The sequence below is a fragment of the Arachis stenosperma genome, chromosome 4, assembly GCF_014773155.1.
Source record: "Arachis stenosperma cultivar V10309 chromosome 4, arast.V10309.gnm1.PFL2, whole genome shotgun sequence".
NCBI lineage: Eukaryota > Viridiplantae > Streptophyta > Magnoliopsida > Fabales > Fabaceae > Arachis > Arachis stenosperma.
Genome location: NC_080380.1, coordinates 131,042,525 through 131,069,767, shown reverse-complemented (window position 1 = coordinate 131,069,767; position 27,243 = coordinate 131,042,525). Strand labels below are relative to the sequence as shown.

General features: G+C 34.2%; 1 non-coding gene across 1 annotated transcript; it reads right to left on the bottom strand.

The window, feature by feature from the left end:
• Nucleotides 1-6,890: 6,890 nt before the first annotated feature.
• On the bottom strand, nt 6,891-6,998 carry LOC130978361 (small nucleolar RNA R71). The gene has a single exon (XR_009086009.1). It is a non-coding gene; the product is annotated as a small nucleolar RNA R71 (small nucleolar RNA).
• Nucleotides 6,999-27,243: the final 20,245 nt, after the last annotated feature.

Sequence of the window (27,243 nt, the reverse complement as noted above, 5' to 3'; positions counted from 1 at the left end):
TGAAAATACATAAGCATAAGGTCTAGGCATGGCCGAATGGCCAGCCTCCCAATGATCTAAGATAGCATAAAACGAAGATAGCTACCAAAGTCTTAGATGTCTAGATACAATAGCAAAAGGTCCTACTTATAGAAAACTAGTAGCCTAAGGTTTACAGAAATGAGTAAATGACATAAAAATCCACTTCCGGGCCCACTTGGTATGTGCTTGGGCTGAGCAATGAAGCAATTTCGTGTAGAGACTCTTCTTGGAGTTAAACGCCAGCTTTTATGCCAGTTTGGGCGTTTAACTCCCATTTGGGTGCCAGTTCCAGCGTTTAACGCTGGGATTTCTTGAGGTGACTTTGAACGCCGGTTTGGGCCATCAAATCTTGGGCAAAGTATGGACTATCATATATTGCTGGAAAGCCCAGGATGTCTACTTTCCAACGCCGTTGAGAGCGCGCCAATTGGGCTTCTGTAGCTCCAGAAAATCCACTTCGAGTGCAGGGAGGTCAGAATCCAACAGCATCTGCAGTCCTTTTCAGTCTCTGAATCAGATTTTTGCTTAGAACCTTCAATTTCAGCCAGAAAATACCTGAAATCACAGAAAAACACACAAACTCATAGTAAAGTCTAGAAAAGTGAATTTTAACTAAAAACTAATAAAAATATACTAAAAACTCAACTAAAACTACCAAAAACATACTAAAAACAATGCCAAAAAGTGTATAAATTATCCGCTCATCAGCAACACCTATAACAAAATAAATTGTCACCCATCGATCCGTTAAAACAAAATTAAGGAAACATACTACCCACTGCTCATGTACCTATGTTCACATATTCTAAAAACTCTGGTGCACACATGGCATCAAGATCCAAGCTGTAAAACCCGCAAAACTAATAAATAATTGGCCAATAAATTAATTATTATTTTAAAAAATTAGGAAATAGTTTTATGGAATAGAAATAATTAAAATATGAATTTTGATACTAATTTTAAAGAATTTGGCCCAAAATTAGACCAACGAGCTAAACCAGTCAGAGCGGCCCATATTGGCCCAAGGCCCAACCTATATAAGCAAGATTTAGCCTTCTTCCCTTCTTATTTTGAGTTCCACGTAGCTGAGTTGAAGAGAGGAGGTGACAAAGGGTTTGGGGAAAAATACTATTCATCATCAACTTCTATCACCCATAACTTTTGATCTGGAGCTCCGATTGACGAGCCGTTTGTAGCCACGCATTTGTCTCAAAGTCCTCTTCAATTTAATCCAAATAAAGTGGTATGTATTTTCAAATTCATTTCCAGTTCTCTGTGCTCTCTTTTTCCACAAAATTGATTTGAGTTTTGAGTAATTTTGATGATTTTGGTGGTTTAGGTGCAATCTAACATTAGATAATTGTTGGATTTTACTCCAATCATTAATGGATAAGGTAAAAAAACTTAAAACCCTTGTAGTTTGTCTTATTTTGTGTATCCTAGTTCTAATCAAGTGAATTGCATAAATTAGATTGAATTTATGTTAAATTAGAGATTGAATCGGTAAATTGGAGCTTGTGGAATGAAGTTTTGGTGGCTGGAATTTATTGGATTTGATTGAGAGTGTTGAAGTTTGAATTTTTGGTAGTTTTGAGTTTGGGGAGGAATTGGCCAAGGTATGATTTCAGTATCTCGTAATTAATATTTAATGTATCGTGAAAACTTAGACTAGTTGACCGTAGAATAGGATAAATATGTGAATTATTATGTTTAGTAAATAATGAGGATAATTATCGAATTTGATGTAAATTGGTGTTGAATTGGTTGGTTGGATTGATTAGTTATTGTATGAGCATAAAATGTGGATTTTTAATGTTTGATGTTGAAATTGGTGAGAATTGTAGTTGCAAAAGTTGATTAGATTAAAGGTTTTGGATGCAGTATGTTGTGGAATGAATGGATAGTGATATGAATAAGGATGCTGTTGGTAAAATAATGGTTTTTGGGTGATTGGTGGTGCATGTTGATAATTGATTAGTGATATGAACTAGGATGATGTTAGTGAAATAATGATTTTTGAGTGATTAATGATACATGTTGATAATTATGTATATAGTTGTTTGGATATGAATTATTGTATGAAGTGATTATAATTGTGAATTTGGTATGTTATGGAGTAAATGAGAGGTGTTAAGGAATGATTGAACTTGGTTGATGCAAATTTGAAAAGTTTTAACGGGGTTTGAGATTTAAATATTTTGAAAGTTGAGGTTTGGTATTTAAATGAAATCTTTGATTTTTGGCCAAATTTAGCAGGGTATAACTTGGCCTCCGAACCTTCAATTTTTATCAAACTTATCTAGAATGAAAATTTTGTCCGAGAGGTTTACACCGTTTGAAGAATGGATGAAAAATATTTTAAAACAAAAAAGTTATGCGCGTTAGAAATTCGGTGTGTAAAACTGAAATTTTGCAACACTTGCAAAATTTTTCCTATCCTATAAAATCTGCGTACGCGAACCCTCGCACGCGACGCGGCCATTCTCTTCGAATTTGGTGTCTCGCATATGCGAGTAGGTGTATGCATCACGAGAATTGAATTTTTGAGGGGTTACGTACGCGATGCGGGGCTTTGCTTCGGGTTCGCACCCCCACGTACGCGGGTAAAGGCTGCGTACGCGGACCCCTATTTTCCAAAACATAAACTTTAGTTTTTTAAAATATTCCTCTAACTTTCAAAATCCTTGTAACACTTGTTTAAAGCCTTATAATTGGTTTTTGGGTAGTGGAGTGTGGTATAATGATGGAAGGAAGTATCTTGTTGATGAAGAAAGAGGTAAAGTGAACGATGATAATGGCGAAAGTGTTGTTTATGTAATGAGACGGATGGCTATATTGATAATGAATCATGGCTGGTAATGATTATATGAATTTGAATGATTATGTAATTGTTGCACTTTCATATCTGAGATATGAGTTTTCCTGGGTGAAAGCAGTGGCTTGCCACCACGTGCTCCAAGTTGAGACTCGATACTCTGCTGACTCTATGTCGTAAGTGTAGCCGAACACTTATACCTTTCCGGATGAGCTCTCCCCCATGGATATACATCGGTGTGTGTTATATGATTATGAATAAGTATGATTTGAGATTTGGGGATGCACGACAGAGAGACGGTCCAATGGTTAGCTACCAGGACTTGTCGGATTGGCTATTGATGAGCGGATAATTTGTACGCTTTTTGGCATTGTTTTTAGTATGTTTTTGGTATGATCTAGTTAGTTTTTAGTATATTTTTATTAGTTTTTAGTTAAAATTCACTTTTCTGGACTTTACTATGAGTTTGTGTATTTTTCTGTGATTTCAGGTATTTTCTGGCTGAAATTGAGGGACCTGAGCAAAAATCTGATTCAGAGACTGAAAAGGACTGCAGATGCTGTTGGATTCTGACCTCCCTGCACTCGAAGTGGATTTTCTGGAGCTACAGAAGCCCAATTGGCGCGCTCTCAATGGCGTTGGAAAGTAGACATCCTGGGCTTTCCAGCAATATATGATAGTCTATACTTTGCCCAAGATTTGATGGCCCAAACCGGCGTTCAAAGTCACCCTCAGGAATTCCAGCGTTAAACGCCGGAACTGGCACCAAAATGGGAGTTAAACGCCCAAACTGGCATAAAAGCTGGCGTTTAACTCCAAGAAGAGTCTCTACACGAAAATGCTTCATTGCTCAGCCCAAGCACACACCAAGTGGGCCCGGAAGTGGATTTTTATGTCTTTTACTCATCTCTGTACACCCTAGGCTACTAGTTTTCTATAAGTAGGACCTTTTACTATTGTATTGAGATATCTTGGTAGCTATCTTCATTCTTATGCTATCTTAGATCATTGGGAGGCTGGCCATTCAGCCATGCCTAGACCCTATACTTATGTATTTTCAACGGTGGAGTTTCTACACACCATAGATTAAGGTGTGGAGCTCTGCTGTACCTCGAGTATTAATGCAATTACTATTGTTCTTCTATTCAATTCCGCTTGTTCCTTGTCCAAGATATTCATTTGCACCTAAGAACATGATGAATGTGATGATTATGTGACACTCATCATCATTCTCACCTATGAGCAAAGTGACTGACAACCACTCTTGTTCTACAAGCAAACGAGGCTCCAATGTTTATCTCTTGGATTTCTTAACCGGAATCTTCGTGGTATAGGCAAGAACTGATGGCGGCATTCAAGAGAATCCGGAAGGTCTAACCTTGTCTGTGGTATTCTGAGTAGGATTCAATGATTGAATGACTGTGACGTGCTTCAAACTCCTGAGGGCGGGGCGTTAGTGACAGACGCAAAAGAATCACTGGATTCTATTCCGGCCTGATTGAGAACTGACAGATGGATAGCCGTGCCGTGACAGGGTGCGTTGAACATTTCCACTGAGAGGATGGGAGGTAGCCACTGACAACGGTGAAACCCTTGCTTAAGCTTGCCATGGAAAGGAGTAAGAAGGATTGGATGAAGACAGTAGGAAAGCAGAGAGACGGAAGGGAAGGCATCTTCATACGTTTATCTGAAGTTCCTACCAATGAATTACATAAGTATCTCTATCCTTATCTTTATGCTTTATTCGTTTATTACCATACCCATTTGAGTTTGCCTGACTGAGATTTACAAGGTGACCATAGCTTGCTTCATACCAACAATCTCTGTGGGATCGACCCTTACTCGCGTAAGGTTTATTACTTGGACGACCCAGTACACTTGCTGGTTAGTTGTGCGAAGTTGTGTTTATGCCATGGTATTGAACACCAAGTTTTTGGTTTCATTACCGGGGATTATTTGAGTTGTGAAAAGTATTGATCACAATTTCGTGCACCAAGTTTTTGGCGCCGTTGCCGGGGATTGTTGAGTTTGGACAACTGACGGTTCATCTTGTTGCTTAGATTAGGTATTTTTTTTTCAGAGTTCTTAAGAATGAATTCTAGTGTTTCAAGGTGATGTTCTTATCATCACCAAAGCTGATTGATCTTCATCAATTTAGCTCTTGAATGCAATGTTCTGCTGAAGCTTGGCTAGCCATGTCTAATTCCTTTAGACTGAAGCTTTAGACTAAACATTGCATGATTCCTGGAATTCTCATTAAGAATTTTGATACCTTTATTTTCTTTTTCCACTTAATTTTCGAAAAACACAAAAAAATTACAAAATCATAAAAACCAAAAATATTTTATGTTTCTTGCTTGAGTCTAGTGTCTCATCTTAAGTTTGGTGTCAATTGCATGCATTCATTCATGTGTCTTAAGGATCTTCAAGTAATTCTTGATGATTTCTTACTCTGATCTTTGAATTCTCTTGACTTGAGTGTTTATGTGTCTCATATGCATTCTCATTAGTGTCAGTAGTATACAAATTGCTAAGTTTGGTGTCTTGCATGCATTGTTATTTGATTTTAGTTGCATTTTGATTATTAAAAATCCAAAAATATTTTTAATTTGTGTCTTCTCAAGTCAATAATACAGAGAATTGAAGATTCAGAACATTCAGCAGAGGAATTGCACAGAAAAAGCTGGGCGTTCAAAACGCCCAGTGAAGAAGGACAGACTGGCGTTTAAACGCCAGCCAGGGTACTTGGTTGGGCGTTTAACGCCCAAAAGGGTATAGTTTTGGGCGTTAAACGCCAGAATGTGCACCATTCTGGGCGTTTAACGCCAGGATGGCACAAGAGGGAAGATTTTGTTTTCAAATCAATTTTTTTTAAGTTTTCAAAATCTTTTCAAAATCAAATCTTTTTCAAATCATATATTTTCAATCAAATCTTTTTCAAAATCAATTTCTTTCTAATTTTAAAAATACTTGTTATCAATTAATGATTTGATTCAACATTTCAAGTATGTTGCCTTTTCTGTTGAGAAAGGTTTAATGTTTGAATCATATCTTTTCTTGTTAGGCAAGTCATTAATTTTTAAAATCAAATCTTTTTAAAATTGTTTTCAAATCATATCTTTTCAATCACATATTTTTAAAACCAATCATATCTTCTTAACCACATCTTTTTCAAAACAGTTTTCAATCAAATCTTTTTAATTTCTAATTTCAAAATCTTTTTCAAAAATCACTTTACTTCTTTCCCACTTTTATTTTCGAAAATCAAGTAATGTTTTTTAAAATGTTTTCAAAATCTTTTACTTAATTTTCGAAAATTACTTCCCTTCTTCTCACATCCTTCTATTTATGGACTAACACTATTCCTTAATGCAAAATTCGAACTCCATCTTCTTTGATAAGTTCGAATTTTCTACTTCTGTCTTCTATTTTTCTTTTCCTCTGACACCTCAAGGAATCTCTATACTGTGACATAGAGGATTCCACATTTTCTTGTTCTCTTCTCTTTCATATGAGCAGGAACAAAGACAAAGGCATTCTTGTTGAAGCTGACCCTGAACCTAAAAGGACCTTGAAGCGAAAGCTAAGAGAAGCTAAGACACAACTCTCTGTAGAGGACCTAACAGAAATCTTTAAACAAGAAGAACCCATGGCAGCCGAAAACAACAACAATGCCAACAATACAAGGAAGGTGTTGGGTGACTTTACTGCACCTACTCCCGACTTCTATGGGAGAAGCATCTCTATCCCTGCCATTGGAGCAAACAACTTTGAGCTTAAGCCTCAATTAGTTTCTCTAATGCAACAGAATTGCAAGTTCCATGGACTTCCATTGGAAGATCCTCATCAGTTCTTAGCTGAATTCTTGCAAATCTGTGACACTGTCAAGACTAATGGGGTTGACCCTGAAGTCTACAGACTTATGCTATTCCCTTTTGCTGTAAGAGACAGAGCTAGGACATGGTTGGACTCTCAACCTAAAGAAAGCCTGGACTCTTGGGAAAAGCTAGTCAATGCCTTCTTGGCAAAGTTCTTTCCACCTCAAAAATTGAGTAAGCTTAGAGTGGAAGTCCAAACCTTCAGACAGAAGGATGGAGAATCCCTCTATGAAGCTTGGGAAAGATACAAACAATTGATCAGAAAGTATCCCTCTGATATGCTTTCTGAATGGAGCATCATAGGTATTTTCTATGATGGTCTTTCTGAACTATCCAAGATGTCTTTGGATAGCTCTGCTGGAGGATCTCTTCATCTGAAGAAGACGCCTACAGAAGCTCAAGAGCTAATTGAAATGGTTGCAAATAACCAATTCATGTACACTTCTGAAAGGAATCCTGTGAACAATGGGACTAATCAGAAGAAATGAGTTCTTGAAATTGATACTCTGAATGCCATACTGGCTCAAAATAAAATATTGACTCAACAAGTCAATTTGATTTCTCAAAGTCTGTCTGGAATGCAAAATGCACCTGGCAGTACTAAGGATGCTTCATCTGAAGAAGAAGCTTATGATCCTGAGAACCCTTCAATGGAAGAGGTGAATTACCTAGGAGAGCCCTATGGAAACACCTATAATTCTTCATGGAGAAATCATCCAAATTTCTCATGGAAGAATCAAGAGAGACCTCAACAAGGTTTCAACAACAATAATGGTGGAAGAAACAGGTTTAGCAATGGCAAACCTTTTCCATCATCTTCTCAGCAACAGACAGAGAATTCTAAGCAGAACCCCTCTGACTTAGCAACCATGGTCTCTGATCTAATCAAAACCACTCAAAGTTTCATGACTGAAACAAGGTCCTCCATTAGGAATTTGGAGGCACAAGTGGGACAGCTGAGCAAGAAAGTTACTGAACTCCCTCCTAGTACTCTTCCAAGCAATACAGAAGAAAATCCAAAAGGAGAGTGCAAGGCCATCAACATGGCCGACTTTGGAGAGGAAGGAGAAGAAGTGAACGCCACTGAGGAAGACCTCAATGGGCGTGCACTAGCCTCCACTGAGTTCCCCAATGAGGAACCATGGGAATCTGAGGCTCAAAATGAGACCATAGAGATTCCATTGGACTTACATCTGCCTTTCATGAGCTCTGATGAGTATTCTTCCTCTGAAGAGGATGAGTATGTCACTGAAGAGCAAGTTGCTAAATACCTTGGAGCAATCATGAAGTTAAATGGCAAGTTATTTGGAAATGAGACTTGGGAGGATGAACCCCCTTTGCTCACCAAAGAACTGGATGACTTGTCTAGGCAGAAACTGCCTCAAAAAAGACAGGATCCTGGGAAGTTTTCAATACCTTGTACCATAGGCACCATGACCTTCAAGAAGGCCTTGTGTGACTTAGGGTCAAGTGTAAACCTCATGCCTCTCTCTGTAATGGAGAAAATAGGGATCCTTGAGGTGCAAGCTGCAAGAATCTCATTAGAGATGGCAGACAACTCAAGAAAACAAGCCCATGGACTTGTAGAGGATGTTTTGGTGAAGATTGAAAACCATTACATCCCTGCTGATTTCATAGTTCTAGAGACTGGGAAGTGCATGGATGAATCCATCATCCTTGGTAGACCCTTCCTAGCCACAGCAAAGGCTGTGATTGATGTTGATGGAGGTGAACTGATCATTCAAGTGAACGAAGAATCCTTTGTGTTTAAGGCTCAAGGATATCCCTCTATCACCATGGAGAGGAAGCATGAAGAGCTTCTCTCAAAACAGAGCCAAACAGAGCCCCCACAGTCAAACTCTAAGTTTGGTGTTGGGAGGCCACAACCAAACTCTAAGTTTGGTGTTGAACCCCCACATTCAAACTCTAAATTTGGTGTTGGGAGGTTCCAACATAGCTCTGAGCATTTCTGAGGCTCCATGAGAGTCCTCTGTCAAGCTAATGACATTAAAGAAGCGCTTGTTGGGAGGCAACCCAATATTATATTTTGACTATTTTCTTTTGTTATTTTATGTTTTTTGTAGGATGATGATCATGAGAAGTCACAAAATCAATTGAAGAAGCAAAAACAGAATGAAAAACAGGAAGAAAAATAGCACACCCTGGAGGAAGAACCTACTGGCGTTTAAACGCCAGTAAGGTTAGCAGATGGGCGTTTAACGCCCAGTCTGGCACCATTCTGGGCGTTTAACGCCAGAAAGGGGCACCAGACTGGCGTTAAATGCCAGGAAAGGGCAAGAACCTGGCGTTAAACACCAGAAATGGGCACCAGCCCGGCGTTTAACGCCAGAATTGGCTCAAAACGTGATTTTGCATGCCATTTGGTGCAGGGATGACTTTTCCTTGACACCTCAGGATCTGTGGACCCCACAGGATCTCCACCAACCCCACCACCCTCTCTCTTCTTCACCCATTCACCAATCACCTCCATACCTCTTCCCCATAAACCCTTATTCACTTCTTCATTTTCACACACCCTAAACACTACTCCTTTCCCCTCTTTGGCCGAACACAAAGCCATTCCCTTCTCCCTCCATTTCTTCTTCTTCTACTCTCTTCTTTCTTCTTTTGCTCGAGGATGAGCAAACCTTTTAAGTTTGGTGTGGTAAAAGCGTTGCTTTTTTGTTTTTCCATAACCATTTATGGCATCCAAGGCCGGAGAAACCTCTAGAAAGAGGAAAGGAAAGGCAAAAGCTTCCACCTCCGAGTCATGGGAGATGGAGAGATTCATCTCAAAGGTGCATCAAGACCACTTCTATGAAGTTGTGGCCTTGAAGAAGGTGATCCCCGAGGTCCCTTTTTCACTCAAAAAGAGTGAATATCCGGAGATCCGACATGAGATCCGAAGAAGAGGCTGGGAAGTTCTTACCAACCCCATTCAACAAGTCGGAATCTTGATGGTTCAAGAGTTCTATGCCAATGCATGGATCACCAAGAACCATGACCAAAGTGTGAACCCGGATCCAAAGAATTATCTTACTATGGTTCGGGGGAAATACTTGGATTTTAGTCCGGAAAGTGTGAGGTTGGCATTCAACTTGCCCATGATGCAAGGAGATGAACATCCTTACACAAGAAGGGTCAACTTTGATCAAAGGTTGGACCAAGTCCACACTGACATTTGTGAAGAGGGCGCCCAATGGAAGAGAGATTCAAGAGGGAAGCCGGTTCAATTGAGAAGGCATGACCTCAAACCCGTGGCTAGAGGATGGTTGGAGTTTATCCAACGCTCAATCATTCCAACTAGCAACCGGTCCGAAGTTACTCTAGACCGGGCCATCATGATTCATAGCATCATGATTGGAGAAGAAGTGGAAGTTCATGAGGTTATAGCCCAAGAACTCTATAAGGTGGCGGACAAGTCCTCTACCTTGGCAAGGTTAGCCTTTCCTCACCTCATTTGTCACCTCTGTTATTCAGTTGGAGTTGACATAGAGGGAGACACCCCCATTGATGAGGATAAGCCCATCACTAAGAAAAGGATGGAGCAAACAAGAGACCCATCTCATCATGAAATCCCTGAGATGCCTCAAGGGATGCACTTTCCTCCACAAAACTATTGGGAGCAAATCAACACCTCTTTAGGAGAACTGAGTTCCAACATGGGACAACTAAGGGTGGAGCACCAAGAACACTCCATTCTCCTCCATGAAATTAGAGAAGATCAAAGAATCATGAGAGAGGAGCAACAAAGACAAGGAAGAGATATTGAGGAGCTCAAACACTCCATAGGATCTTCAAGAGCAAGAAAGAGCCGCCATCACTAAGGTGGACCCGTTCTTTAATTTCCTTGTTCTTTATTTTCTTGTTTTTCGAATTTTCATGCTTATGTTTATCCATGTTTGTGTCTTATGATCATTAGTGTCTTAGTGTCTCTGCCTTAAAGTTATGAATGTCCTATGAATCCATCACATTTCTTAAATGAAAAATGTTTTAATCACAAAAGAACAAGAAGTACAGGATTTCAAATTCATCTTTAAAACTAGCTTAATTAGTTTGATGTGGTGGCAATACTTTTTGTTTTCTGAATGTATGCTTGAACAGTGCATATGTCTTTTGAATTTGTGGTTCATGAATGTTGGCTCTTGAAAGAATGATGAAAAAGGAGACATGTTACTGAGGATCTGAAAAATCATAAAAATGATTCTTGAAGCAAGAAAAAGCAGTGAATACAAAAAAAAAAGAAAAAAAAGAGAAAGAGAAAGACGAAAAAAAAAAAGAGAGAAAGAAAAAGAAAAGAAAAAGAAAGAAATAAAGTTGTGATCCAAGGCAAAAAGAGTGTGCTTAAGAACCCTGGACACCTCTAATTGGGGACTTTAGCAAAGCTGAGTCACAATCTGAAAAGGTTCACCCAATTATGTGTCTGTGGCATGTATGTATCCGGTGGTAATACTGGAAGACAGAGTGCTTTGGGCCACGGCCAAGACTCAATAAGTAGCTGTGTTCAAGAATCATCGTACTTAACTAGGAGAATCAATAACACTGTCTGGATTCTGAGTTCCTAAAGAAGCCAATCATTCTGAATTTCAAAGGATAGAGTGAGATGCCAAAACTGTTCGGAGGCAAAAAGCTACTAGTCCCGCTCATCTAATTTGGAGCTAAGTTTCATTGATAATTTGGAGTCTATAGTATATTCTCTTCTTTTTTATTTTATTTGGTTTTCAGTTGCTTGAGGACAAGCAACAATTTAAGTTTGGTGTTGTGATGAGCGGATAATTTGTACGCATTTTGGCATTATTTTTAGTATGTTTTTTGTATGATCTAGTTAGTTTTTAGTATATTTTTATTATTTTTTAGTTAAAATTCACTTTTCTGAACTTTACTATGAGTTTGTGTGTTTTTTTGTGATTTCAGGTATTTTCTGGCTGAAATTGAGGGACCTGAGCAAAAATCTGATTCAGAGACTGAAAAGGACTGCAGATGCTGTTGGATTCTGACCTCCCTACACTCGAAGTGGATTTTATGGAGCTACAGAAGCCCAATTGGCGCGCTCTCAACGGCGTTGGAAAGTAGACATCCTGGGCTTTCCATCAATATATGATAGTCCATACTTTGCCCAAGATTTGATGGCCCAAACCGGCGTTCAAAGTCACCCTCAGGAATTCCAGCGTTAAACGCCGGAACTGGCGCCAAAATGGGAGTTAAACGCCCAAACTGGCATAAAAGCTGGCGTTTAACTCCAAGAAGAGTCTCTACACGAAAATGCTTCATTGCTCAGCCCAAGCACACACCAAGTGGGCCCGGAAGTGGATTTTTATGTCTTTTACTCATCTCTGTACACCCTAGGCTACTAGTTTTCTATAAGTAGGACCTTTTACTATTGTATTGAGATATCTTGGTAGCTATCTTCATTCTTATGCTATCTTAGATCATTGGGAGGCTGGCCATTCGGCCATGCCTAGACCCTATACTTATGTATTTTCAACGGTGGAGTTTCTACACACCATAGATTAAGGTGTGGAGCTCTGCTGTACCTCGAGTATTAATGCAATTACTATTGTTCTTCTATTCAATTCCGCTTGTTCCTTGTCCAAGATATTCATTTGCACCCAAGAACATGATGAATGTGATGATTATGTGACACTCATCATCATTCTCACCTATGAGCAAAGTGACTGACAACCACTCTTGTTCTACAAGCAAACGAGGCTCCAATGTTTATCTCTTGGATTTCTTAACCGGAATCTTCGTGGTATAGGCAAGAACTGATGGCGGCATTCAAGAGAATCCGGAAGGTCTAACCTTGTCTGTGGTATTCTGAGTATGATTCAATGATTGAATGACTGTGACGTGCTTCAAACTCCTGAGGGCGGGGCGTTAGTGACAGACGCAAAAGAATCACTGGATTCTATTCCGGCCTGATTGAGAACCGACAGATGGATAGCCATGCCGTGACAGGGTGCGTTGAACATTTCCACTGAGAGGATGGGAGGTAGCCACTGACAACGGTGAAACCCTTGCTTAAGCTTGCCATGGAAAGGAGTAAGAAGGATTGGATGAAGACAGTAGGAAAGCAGAGAGACGGAAGGGAAGGCATCTTCATACGCTTATCTGAAGTTCCTACCAATGAATTACATAAGTATCTCTATCCTTATCTTTATGCTTTATTCGTTTATTACCATACCCATTTGAGTTTGCCTGACTGAGATTTACAAGGTGACCATAGCTTGCTTCATACCAACAATCTCTGTGGGATCGACCCTTACTCGCGTAAGGTTTATTACTTGGACGACCCAGTACACTTGCTGGTTAGTTGTGCGAAGTTGTGTTTATGCCATGGTATTGAACACCAAGTTTTTGGTTTCATTACCGGGGATTATTTGAGTTGTGAAAAGTATTGATCACAATTTCGTGCACCAGCTATATAACAGACAGATGAGAATCATCAGCCATAGGACAGGCAGACATCATATGCATCTATGTGTTTGTTTGGTGTCCATTGTTTGGAATGCCTAACTGATTGATAAATCCACATTTCAAGGTATTTATTTGCTTTAATTGGGTGGATTTTATCAACTTTTCTTGTACTTATCCATTGAAATAGCATAGTTTCATGATTTCTTCCTAAATTGTGCTTGAAAGTAAAAACATGCTTTTTAGGCCTTTTAATTGTTAAATTTTATTCACTTTAATCCCATTTGATGCCATGATATGTTTGCTAAGTGATTTCAAGTTTCCAAGGCAAGTATGGGTTGAAGAAGTGAGAAAAAGAGCATGCAAAAGGGAAGAAACCATGATGAAATGGAGTTTGGAAGTTCCAGCATCCGTGCATGCGCACAAGCGATGCGTACGCACGCACAAGCGCGAGCTCAGCGATGTGTAAGCGTGACCCACTTTAGCTTATCAAGAAGGAATGTAAATAGGAATTTCACAATTCTCAATGTTTTTAATGCTTTGCCTTTGTTTGAGTGACTTAACTTGATTCTTATCAAGCTTATCACTTTTTGCAACAAGTACCTTTCCCATGTTAGTACTTCATTATGTTTAAGGATGAACAAGTAGTTTTCTTTTCATCATGGAATTGGTTATTGTTGATTGTGCCATTTTACATTTATTTTGCGCCTTCACTTACACAACTTCAATTTCCAATATCTTAAATACTCAATTAACTTTCGTGGTTTCCTAGGGTTTCTTATGCCTTAAGTTTTGCTTATTCTTTACTTGAAACCTATGCCACTTAATTGAGGAACATATGCTATTTCTTTTTGATTGTGTGGTTGCCATTTTCATTCAGCCAATGTGTGTGTTCTAAACTGTGCACACTTAGAATACACACATTGTCTTTCATTACACCACACTCATATGAACTTTTCCTTAATTTCTGTTTATTTGTTTTATCCAGCAGCCCAAGCCCCGGTGCCCACCAGCTGAAGGGGAGCCTCACATTTCTTCACCTCCAGATTATGTGTATGCACGGAGGACCGTGCAACGTTTAAGTGTGGGGGAGGATTCGCAATTTCGGAGTGTAAAATTCTCTTTCTCAATACTTTGTACTATTTTCTAGTCTTTAGTAGTTATATCTTTTGTGAATATTTGTTAGTATTTTATTTCATTGCACTTTACTTAGTTTACTTTTATATATATATCTTAGTTTGCTTATAGTCTTATAGTAGTAATTATTTGCATGTTACTTAGTATATGAAATAAGTTTGGTTAAAACAACAAAGAATTTTCAAGAAATTTCTTTTAGGGCATTCCATTGATTAGATTTGAAACTTGTATTTGAACTTGCTTGGTTAAGACATGGCAAGCATAATCTGCAAAGTTTAAAAAGCTTAAAAAGTGTCATTAGGTAAGCTTATGATCCAATTTAACAATTATCAATGTTAATACATCAAATAGGTGACTTAAATAAAAATCAATCATAAACAAGCATTATCCAACAAAAAATGCATCAACTACATACAATTTGCCTAATAATAGATAATGTGATCAAATCACATGGTAGCTACTACATGCAATTTAGAAATTCAAAAAAATCATGAAGAAAATGTCATAAGTACTTGTTATGTGCAAAATTAAACATGAAGAACTCAATACCAAGCAACAATTTATAACCTCAATGAAGATATCCAACCACAAATAGCAATGACAATATCAATAATTCAGCAGCAATATTTCAACACAATCAACAAATCAACTCAATTATCCAACACATAGGACCAAAACAGAAAATTAAACTAACTAACTAAGCAAATAACTAACTAACTAACAACTAACTAACTAAAGGTGGGTGTGGTGGGTGGTGAAGTATGGTGGTGAGTGGTTGTGGGAAGAGAGAAGGGAGAGAGGAGAAGAGAAAAGAAGTAGAGAGAAGAGAAGAAGAGAAGTATAGTGGTGAGAAAACAAGGGCGTGCGTACGCACAAGGAGTCACGTGTACACGTGACAGACGTGTGCGCGTGGTGCGTGAGAAAAAGGGGATCGACGCGTACGCATGAAAGAGAGAAAATGCAAGGTGATGCGTACGCGTCAATGGGAAAATTTTTAGAATTATGCGTTCGCACAGAGGCCTTGTTTTGAAGTGTACCCACGCACAGTCCAGTACCCACGCACAGAAAGGCCATTTTTTTTTAAGAAAATGAAACGTCAAAAATTAACGCCTGATTCGCCATCTGTGCGTATGCACACAGGGCCGTGCATACGCACGAAAGGAAAAAAGAGGGAGACGCGAGCGCACAAGGTGTGCGAGCACTCCAAACAGGAGCTGTGCAAAGGGGTGTGCGTACACACAGGTGTGTGCGTGCGCACAGGTGCTGAAATTAGTGTGGTTGTGTGCACGCACAGGTGTGCGCATGTGCACATGCTCTGTTTTTTTTTCAAAAAAAAAATAGAGCTCTAAGGCACCAAACTTGAGTTCAACAAAAGGATTTTAACCCAAAAACATCTAACATTGCACAACTACATTATTCAAACTAAAAATTAACCTAACTAAGCTTAAAATTAACTAAACAGAAGCTATCTACAAGAATATAAATGCAATGAATTAAGACTATATACAAAGAGAGGGTAAGAAAGATGTTACCATGGTGGGATATCTCCCACCTAATACTTTTATTTATTATCTTTAAGTTAGACAATTGGGAAAGCCTTGGCTATGATGGGTTGTGCTTGACTTCCCCACCAATGCTTGAATTTGCAATGTCCTTCGGGATCCCAATCCTAACCATTAACAAAAACAAAAGACAACCAACAAGCAAGCTATTTACATATTAACATATTTACAATAGTCCAAAATAAGCAAGCAACATATTCACAGTCAACCAAAATTAAGCTATTCACAATATTCACAATAGCCAACAATAAGCACACATTGCAACTCCCCGGCAATGGTGCCAAAAACTTGATGATGGCCAAAAGTGGGTCAGGAATTTTTCTCAAAATAGAATTGGCGTTGCAAGTATGGTATAAACCTAACAATTGACCATCAATCAAAGTTTAAATCAAAGATATCATAATTCAAATCAAATATAAACCAAGAGTTTTAAGTCTCGGGTCGTCTTTCCTAGGAGTTACAATTAAGTGCTCAATTATTGGCTGTGATGGCTTGAAAGGCAAGTAATGTAAATAGTAAGAAAGTAAACAAGCATGCAAGAAATTAAAAGTCAAAGCAATTAAATGCAAGGCAATTAATAAAAAAGGAATGGAAATTCAAATGCAATAAAAATCTCTTGGCATGGATTGAGAGCTTAGGTTACCTATCATAGCCATTGACCACAAACACATTATGATTATGAAGAGTTAATCGTACTTAGTCAACCCTACATCGAGGATAAGTCAAATAGGCATAATTAATTTTAATCCACAAGGTCTAGTCAACTCTATTAATGGGAGACTTAGAGTCAATGGAAACCAAATCAACTAACTACTCTAATATATCAAACAAGAATGAACATCAATGACTCAAGGGTCACCAAGGTCCTCATATCCAAACCAAGAGTGAAAAAAACTAAGCAAAAACTAAGCCAAGTGTGCATGAAAATAAAATAATATTAAATTACATTAAAAATAAAATCTAACTACCAAAAGCAAGAAAATAACAACAATAACTCAAATAAGCATTAAATGAACATGAAAACATAAATTTGCATTAATTGAAATTAAAAGTAACAAGAGTATTCATAAACATAAAAGTGACAAAAATGGAAAATTAAGAAGAAGAACTAAGAGAACTAAGACAATAAAGTAAGAAAATTTAAATGAAATTACATTAAAACAAGAACTAAAAGCTGAAATTAAAGAGAAATTAACTAAACCTAACCTAATTCTAGAGAGAGGGGGGAGCTTCTCTCTCTAGAAAGCTAAGAGAAAAACATAGAAAAGCTAAACCTAATTGCCCTCCTTGCTTCCACTTGAATTAGGGTTGAAATAGTTTCAAAAATGAGTTGGATTGGAATTTGGAAGCCCAAAATTTGCTCCCGGTGATTTGCAATTAATGAGCTCATGTGACACGGGTCACGCATACGCGTCACCTGGCGAAAATCATTCTCACGCGTATGCGTCGTCGAGCTCGCGCTTGTGTGCTCGCACGCATCGCTTGTGTGCGCGCACGCACGAATGCTGGAACTTCCAAACTCAAAATTTTCATGGTTTCTTCCCTTTTGCATGCTCTTTTTCTCATTTCTTCAACCCATACTTACATTAGAAACCTGAAATCACTTAGCAAACACATCAAGGCATCAAATGGGATTAAAGTGAATAAAATTTAGCAATTAAAAGGCCTAAAAAGCATGTTTTTACTTTCAAGCACAATTTAGGAAGAAATCATGAAACTATGCTATTTCAATGGATAAGTGCAAAAAAAGTTGATAAAATCCACCCAATTAGAGCAAATAAATACCATGAAATATGGATTTATCACTGATCACATGAACTACTTGCTACCTGTTTATCTGATGTATCTGTATTCTAATTGTGATTTCTTTGCATGTAATATCTGTGTTTGAAAACAAATAATTCCAATGGAGGTTGGGAGGTTTGGAGAAGTTGGAAAGGGGAGTGTTAAATTAGAAGGAAGATCCTTAGTTAGTCGCCTAAATTATTGGTTTAGTTGTGTTTTATAAGATTGAATCAAATGTCAGAAGTTCTAGGAATGTCTCTGACTTTCCCGGGACCTTATGTATTAATTATGTGGCACCATTACCATATTGAGAACCTTTGGTTTTCATTCCATATGTATTTGTTATTTTTCAAATGCAGGATGCGACACGCCTCGCTGAACGTACTGGGCTTATCTTCTTGGAAGCGAGGATTTGTATTTTTGGGCTTTTTACATTATGTACTTAGTTTTATATGTATTTTCTCCGCTTTTATTTAAAAACTTATATTTGTCCCTCTTAGAAGTTGACTTCTGAGAAATATATATATATCTGGTCGGCCTTTGTTTCGCAGGTCGAGTCTGGGACTTGAATATGTAGCTATCTTTTGGAACTCTAGTTATATGTATGTTTTGATTTGCTTTTCTATATAAGCCTTTTATGTTAATGCTTTTCGAGTGTGACGTTTTGTCTGGTCTTAGTTTTGCTTTTTTTTTTTCTTCAAGCTCCTAGATATATAATACTTGTGATATATGTATTATTTTATTTTTAGAGGTCGTAGCGCCTCACCACCTTTGATTTACGATCTAGGCATAAAAATATGTGTGGTAGGGTGTTACACAAGCTACACATAAAAGGTGGAACGTCCATCTGTTGACTAACTGCGGGTGGAACCACTAAAGTTTCCACGAATGCCTCGCCTCCCCAATCGTCGTTCTCATCCTCATCACCGGCTCCATACGTAGCTTCAAACTCCTCGTCGCTATCATTGTTTATTTTTTTGTACGCTTCAGTTATGTCATTTTGCACATCTGGGTCATGTTGAACCTCATCCGCAGTTATATGTTCAAACTCAACATACAATTCAATCCTAAATGTTGCACCCGAGTTTGCTGGTGAATATGAAACATCCGCTGAATACTTGTTTCATCAATGATCGGCATAACCTCAAACTGTACCAGGCCACCAAATACGACAACCGGACTCCGATAGAGAATGTTGTTCACCCTGTTTAAAATATCACTCTCTATGCTCTGACAGAGCCCGTACTGTAGTTTCGAGAATGTTATAATGTCCGAAACCACAAACGAAAATGTACTCTCACAAGTAAAGCTCACGCTCTCATATGTATTTCGTATAACCTCACCATTGTGTGGTAAACCACTATATTTGCAGTGCCCTTCATCACACCAACATTGCAAGAAAACACGTCTCTCGCAATACAGTAAAATAGTAATGAGCTTTGGTTTTTATAGCAGAGGACTCACCTCGCAGGTTCTGTGTTGCAAAGTCATCCAACCAGCATTTGACACGTCGTGTCCAACATGCAAGATGTGTGTTGCTTGCATGCCTGACATGTGTCCAACACGCAGGGTGCGTGTTGGCTTGATGTTCGCCACGTGGACAGCACGCAAGGTGCGTATTGCTGCTGATTGGGCAACATGTCCATCACGCTGCATGTGTGCTGAGTCAGCACGTGACCTGCATGTTGCACTTGCTGTATCTGCAACATCTACCCACCTGTATATACACCAAAAAACTTAATTTTCAACAAAAACTCGCATCTTTTTTTCATATTAAAATTTTTTTGCCTCAAAAATAAAATATATATTATAATATCGAGTTTCATTTTAATATATTAAACAATATAATTATATAATTAGATTTATATATTTAGATGATCTTTTAAATAATAAATTTAAAAATTAATTATTTTTAACAATATGATAAAACACAATTAGATAACCATGATGCATGAATATTTCTAGTATAGGTAACTCTCATGGTGTCACATATAGTATAGAATTTATATTTATATTTTTTATTTTTATTCTTATGTCGAGGTCTATCTAAAATATTTCTAGTTATTTTAAGAAAAGACGTTATTTTTTTTTGCGGATAAATTATACACCGAATGTCAAAGAATATAAAAAGAAATGAGTACTTGTAAAAGATATTTCAATACTTAAGTCAGTAATAATTTTAAAAAATTAGTGGAAGTGATTTAATTTAAATACGCATTAAATTTTCAGATGTGTTTTATTTTTTATCTTATTTACCTTATATAGACAATCATCTAATGATATAATCATTGCAGGGTATAATTTGATTTTCAGATTATGGGTAACAACTTTAGTGACAATTGTTAAATGTAATGCTAATTTTTTCAACTGATCTTTGACTGATTTTCTAAAATATTGGTGAATACGTATTTTTTCAATTGATCTTTAACTAATTTTCTGAAATATTAATGAATACGTGTGTGAAGATCACAATACATGCAGTTGTGCTGAAAATTTAACTTTTGTTTTGACTATTTCTTTGAATTATAGGTTAAAACCCTCGAGTTATAGTTATAATAGTCGATTTATGTAAAATAATATTAATGATGTTTTTTTTAAAGTAAAAAGCTCAACACAATAAAAATGGAACAAGTAGACACAAGAACCCAGAATTAAAAGAAAACACAACACGAGCAATTTCCTATGTCATCTCCGACATAGCCATCAACAACAAAAGGGATTCACACTTCTTCACTCGTTAGTACTGGACAAAGTCATGTTGATAATATCTTCAACACCTTTGCTTGTGTTCTGGAAAATTTTCTTGTTCTTTTCCAGTCAAATATTCCAAACGATCGCACAGAAGTATCTCAACCAGTGTTTACGATCCTCCTTGCTCCTTGGTTTCTCTGTCCAACTTAGAAAATGCTCTTTCATTGTATTCCGATAAGACCATTGTCGGCCAAAAACTGAAATCCAAACACTTCACACCTGCCAAGCAAATGCACATTCTAGAAATAAGTAATGTACATGTTCCACATCTTTATTACAAAAAACACATATAATATCTCCACATCTTTATTACAAAAAACACATATAATATCTCCCTGACTAATAATTTCAAACCGACTCAACCTTTCTTTTGTATTTATCATGCCTATCAAGACAAACTAGGCAAATAACTCCAGTCTTAGTAGGACTAAACCTTTTCAAACAGTTTAAATAAAGTTATAGCTGGTTATTTCCTCTAAAAATATTTTCTCCTACATCACCTACACAAATGAGTTAATTAAAAAAACATCTTACTTATCATATTTTCGCACCATTATATCATATCTGTTATTTAATAATTTCTTAATGGTGGTTCGTTTACGAATCATAAAATTTTTTTACCTTTTTTAATCTAATCTCTTAATTAAAAATTATAATTGTCGAATTATAGTGAGCATGTTAATTTTAAATTTTTCTTCTTTTCGCCGTAAATAGAATTCGATTCAAGTAAAACGAAAACTATATAGTAGATCACCGAGGTTATCAACATATAAATTTAAAAAACAGAAAATAGGATTCTCCAACAAATTAAAAGGGAGAGGAGGAGGGGTTGAAGCATCTTGTTTAACATATGTCGGCAAGAAAAATTACAAGCATGTTTTTCCAGTCAATATAATGGATCAACATCTTCTTTTTATTTTTTTTTTTTTTAAATTGTTTCTGTTAATGATGGAAACACAACCATAGCAGAAAGCGTGAAGTTTGGTGGATAGCTTCAAATTCAATACAGTTTTCAAAGTCACGAGACCTTAATGTGCGGCAGAGACCACAGATATCTTTAATTGGTCCCCAATTATTAACGTTATTTATGCAGCTCTATCCAATTTAATTTTTATTTTATTTTATTTTATTAGTGGTTGCTTTCTACCGTTGAGTTTAGTAAATAATATTTTGTTGCTTTATAGGTATTTTGATATATAGTTAAGACAATTAATCTAAAATTTTAAAAACTTCACATTAAACTTGAATACTTGATTAACAAATGAACTTCTAATTTACATCCTATTTTTTTTTTTTTGGGAAGGAAGGTTGGTGTGCCTTCAACATTAATTAATTGAGAAAAAAAGGTTAAAACCGTGCTTGCTAATATTTTTCATTAGAAAAAAAAGCCTTAAATTTTTTTTTTTTTTGTTTGCATCAGGTATCTTTTAATGATTAATCTCTCAGATATTGTAAAAATACAAATAGAGTAATTCTCTCAAACAAATAAATTTTATTTTCATCCTTTAATGAATATCAAATTCAAAAAAAGGGTAAAAAACCATATTAAGCCAAATGAGTCAAAAAATAACGTAAATACGCTAAAGCAAAAATCGTTTCAGCAATAAGCCAGAAGCTATTTTTATATAATTCGAACCAGCTTGGTTCGAACTCCATTTCTACATAATTCGAACCAGCTTGGTTCGAATTATATACAAACACATACACACATAATTCGAACCAGCTTGGTTCGAATTACACATAATTCGAACCAGCTTGGTTCGAATTACACACAAACACACGCACACACTAATTCGAACCAGCTTGGTTCGAATTACACACAGTAATTCATGGTATAATTCGAATTATGCTGTTAAAAAATTAATAATTTATTTAAAAAATTTATTAAAAAATTTATTAAAAAAATTAATAATTAAAAAATTAAAAAATATATATTTTTATTTCATACGTTAAAAAAAAGTTAACAAAATATTTAATTACGAGACTTCTTTAAAATATTAATGAACTATCAATTTGAATTCCATACAATACTTTTCTGTCCATTTTTAATAGTTCATGAATATTTTTTAATAAATTTTTTTAAATTATACTACAAAAAATATTTTATCCTATGCAAAACAATTTAAAAAAAATGGCTTAAAAATGTTAGGAGTACTATAAAAATTTGTAATGTTATAATAACTTAGGTAAATACATGCATGTACTCAAATTTTAAATAAAATACTCTACATAGTCAATAATAATTTAAAAATGAAAGAAAATATTTTATTCCATACAAAATAATTAAAAAATATATTTTATTCTATACAAAATAATTTTAAAAAATAGCTTAAAAGATGTTATGAGTACTATAAAAGTTTGTAATATTCTAGTGATTTAGGTAAATACATGATAAAAATATTTTTTCTTTAATTTCTAAATTATTAGTGACTATGTGGAGTATTTCTTTAATGTCCTAAGTCATTAGGACATTACAAATTTTTATATTACTTCTAACATCCTTTAAGCCATTTTTTAAATTATTTTGCATAGAATAAAATATTTTTTTGTGGTATAATTTAAATAAATTTATTAAAAAATATTCATGATAATTTTTTAATAAAATTATTTAAATTATATGGTGAGATATTACATGATTCGAATTACGCATAGGGAAGTTCGAATTACTCTGATTCAAATTATATGGTGAGCAATTCGAATTCTATACAATACTCTTCTGCCCATTCTTGATAGTTCATGAATATTTTTTAATAAATTTATTTAAATTATACCACAAAAAAATATTTTATTCTATGCAAAATAATTTAAAAAATGGCTTAAAGGATGTTAGAAGTAATATAAAAATTTGTAATGTCCTAATGACTTAGGACATTAAAGAAATACTCCACATAGTCACTAATAATTTAGAAATTAAAGAAAAAATATTTTTATCATGTATTTACCTAAATCACTAGAATATTACAAACTTTTATAGTACTCATAACATCTTTTAAGCCATTTTTTAAAATTATTTTGTATAGAATAAAATATATTTTTTAATTATTTTGTATGGAATAAAATATTTTCTTTCATTTTTAAATTATTATTGACTATGTAGAGTATTTTATTTAAAATTTGAGTACATGCATGTATTTACCTAAGTTATTATAACATTACAAATTTTTATAGTACTCCTAACATTTTTAAGCCATTTTTTTTAAATTGTTTTGCATAGGATAAAATATTTTTTGTAGTATAATTTAAAAAAATTTATTAAAAAATATTCATGAACTATTAAAAATGGACAGAAAAGTATTGTATGGAATTCAAATTGATAGCTCATTAATATTGTAAAGAAGTCTCGTAATTAAATATTTTGTTAACTTTTTTTTAACGTATGAAATAAAAATATATATTTTTTAATTTTTTAATTATTAATTTTTTTAATAAATTTTTTAATAAATTTTTTTAATAAATTATTAATTTTTTAACAGTATAATTCGAATTATACCATGAATTACTGTGTGTAATTCGAACCAAGCTGGTTCGAATTAGTGTGTGCGTGTGTTTGTGTGTAATTCGAACCAAGCTGGTTCGAATTATGTGTAATTCGAACCAAGCTGGTTCGAATTATGTGTGTGTATGTGTTTGTATATAATTCGAACCAAGCTGGTTCGAATTATGTAGAAATGGAGTTCGAACCAAGCTGGTTCGAATTATATAAAAATAGCTTCTGACTTATTGCTGAAACGATTTTTGCTTTGGCGTATTTACGTTATTTTTTGACTCATTTGGCTTAATATGGTTTTTTACCCTCAAAAAAATTAATTAAAGAATACAGACCCTTATCTATCTATATCAATATGTATTGGTAAAAGCCCTGAAAATTGATACTACAATATAATGCACCTGTAATTCTTATATTAATATATTTTTATGTGAACAAATTAAGATAGTATAATAGTGTAATGAGTAGTGTTAGGAAGCCAATAGCCTAAACATATAATGTATATAATGGGCTAAATTTTTTGTCTATGAATAAAATGAACATCACTCATATTATCCAGAATAACCATCCGGATACTAATTTTAAGGTTCACCAAGGATCGAACTCTTGACCTTTCGGATCTAGAACTCTAATACCATATCATGAACCCACTCATTCCAAAAGCGTAACCTAATACTAATGATCATATTTCTAATACTTTCTAAACCTTCGTTATACACATTATAAACTTAAGCCATTAGCTCCCTGTACTTTCTCTAGTATTACAATCAAAAGTAGCTTGCTTAGTTAAGATTAAACTAGGGTCAGAATTGCAGCATACAACAAAAATGAAACCACTATATTATGTTGTATGACCAATCAATTTCATCTATCTAGTCTTAGTAATAGCGACTATCGAGGGCTTGAGGCTCCATTTATTGTTCTAGTAAGCATTGCGAATTCGTGGGGTTTTTATTTATTTTTCAAAATTAGCAATTGAATAAGAATTTGTTTGAAAAGTTTTAAAAATTATTTTTAAATTACTGACTTATTAAAAATTATTTTAACAGTGTTTAATATAATTTTTTAGATATATTTTTTATTTTTTAAAGAGTTGTTTAAGAGTTTTTTTTTAATTTTTTTAAAAGATATTTTATTATTCTTATTTATTATACAACTTTAAAATGAGTAATTTTTATAATAATTTTTCAGATACAAAATAAATTATATTTTAAATTATTTTTAATATAAATTCTTATGTTTTAATAAGATATTTTTTCAAAAAAATTTAATTAAATTGTGAGTTTTGCTATCCTATGTCGTAAAGATATAGGTTAAGCATACTATAAAAAAAATAATGTTATTTATTATTTTTATGTATTAAAAATATAAACAAATTATAATAAATAATATTAAAAAAATTTTTTATAATATATTTAAGATATATCTTTAAAACATACTATAACAAAATTTTAAATTGTTTATCTAGACTCATCCTAAATTTTTCACAAACTTTAAGTTTTAAGACATATTAATGAAGAAAATTTTAAGACATATTTTTTTACATTATTTTTTTAATGAAGAAAATTTTACCGCCAACAATGATTTCTATTCTTGTGAAAGAGGGAAAAAAAGAAGCTAGTCTCTTGTGCTTTCAAGTTTCAAGTTGCTATGTTCCAGGCAATTAATGGCAATATGATTGTACTTTGCGTGGAGTAAATAAATGGTGTCAATTTCATTTATTTGTCTTTTGTGTTGTCTTATTTCTTGCATGTTAATTCTATTATTAATATACTCTTGTTCATAACAACATATTTGGTGGAAGTAATTCGAAATTTTGTCTTTGCATAGGAAGAAGAAGACGATGATTACGAAAAATATTATAAATTGGTGAAAACTCATGTCTTCATTACATAGTTAAAAATTATTAAATAATAATTTAGTTACACATATTAAATTATTTAATAATTTTTAATTTACGTACGTGAATTTTTACCTCATAAATTTGTCTAATTTCACAAAAAAAAAAAATCTAATTGAACTTATCGTTCCTGATGACAGATGTTTTACAATAATGGGTGCAATAGAAGCAACATCGTAGACGATTTAAAATAATTACGATAATTCGCATATTATTATTGTCTTATTGGTCTAGGAAGAAATTTCTATCATTTCTAATTCATAAGCATTTATTTTCTTCTTGTTCTTTTATTTAATTTCCATTTTCTTTGGATTAAATTTTGTTGTAATCTTTTTGAACAATCCCTTTTTCTTGTTACGGATGACCTTTTTGTGGTCCTCTTTGTACTTTATTTAGAATATATAAAAGCACTTTCTTTTATATATATGTGTGTGATTACCTTGATGGTCACATGTCTGTAATTTCATGAAAATTATATGGAACGTTTTTAGGTAGTGTTTATAAATATTGTTAATTGATTAATTAGTATTACAAGAGATCACGATTTTGTTAATCTTTTATAATAATCAATAACAAATACTAAGATCTATAAACAAATAATTAAATATATAGATAAAGTGTTACCAAAAAAAATATATGGATAAAGTATTATTTAAATTTTTAATGTTTTAACTAAATTTTAATTTTGTCACTAACGTGTTAAACATCTCATTTTAAATCCAAAAAGTTTTAAACGGTTTTTTTTTTGTGACTAAGTTTTAAACGGGTTTAATCTTCAATGTTGTCTCACTATTAAATTTAACAAAAATAATTAATATATTACATACATACATGCAGTAATGTTTAATTTCAGTACATAAATAAATTGATCCTCTAACAATCACCAATATAAATCATTTTGCTTAGATTTTAGAGTTTGATGATTGATTGTTAGGGTTTGAAATTTTATATCAAAAAAAAAAATAAAAAGATGAAGTATTACAAAAAGATTTTAGTTATGTTTTTCTAACATACAGAAATAAGAATATATGACTTAACTAAAAATATTATTAACGTTCACGTCACTTATTCCATAAATTATTCATATAAAATTTAAAGGTAGGAGAATATTGAATTAAATTATAATTTTGCCTAAACATTAGAAATTAAAATAATATTTTATCCTAAATATATTCACAAATTAATATACTTATTAGAGATATAAAAATTTAATTGCCTTCTTCTATTAATTTAAATGTTTAGAATAATTCATTTTATAACCTAATATTCGAACTTTTATAATCAAAAGTTTAGAATTCAATATTCATCGCCTCTTTAAAAGAAAGAAATTAGGCCTAAACTAAGGCAAACTAAGAAAAGAAAAAGACCCATGCAAAAAGAAAAAGAAAGAGAAACTCTTGCATGCGTTAAAAAATATGTAGAAATATAATTATGAATAAAATATTATTTTAATCTCTAATATTTAGACTAAATTTTAATTTTATTTTTAAAAT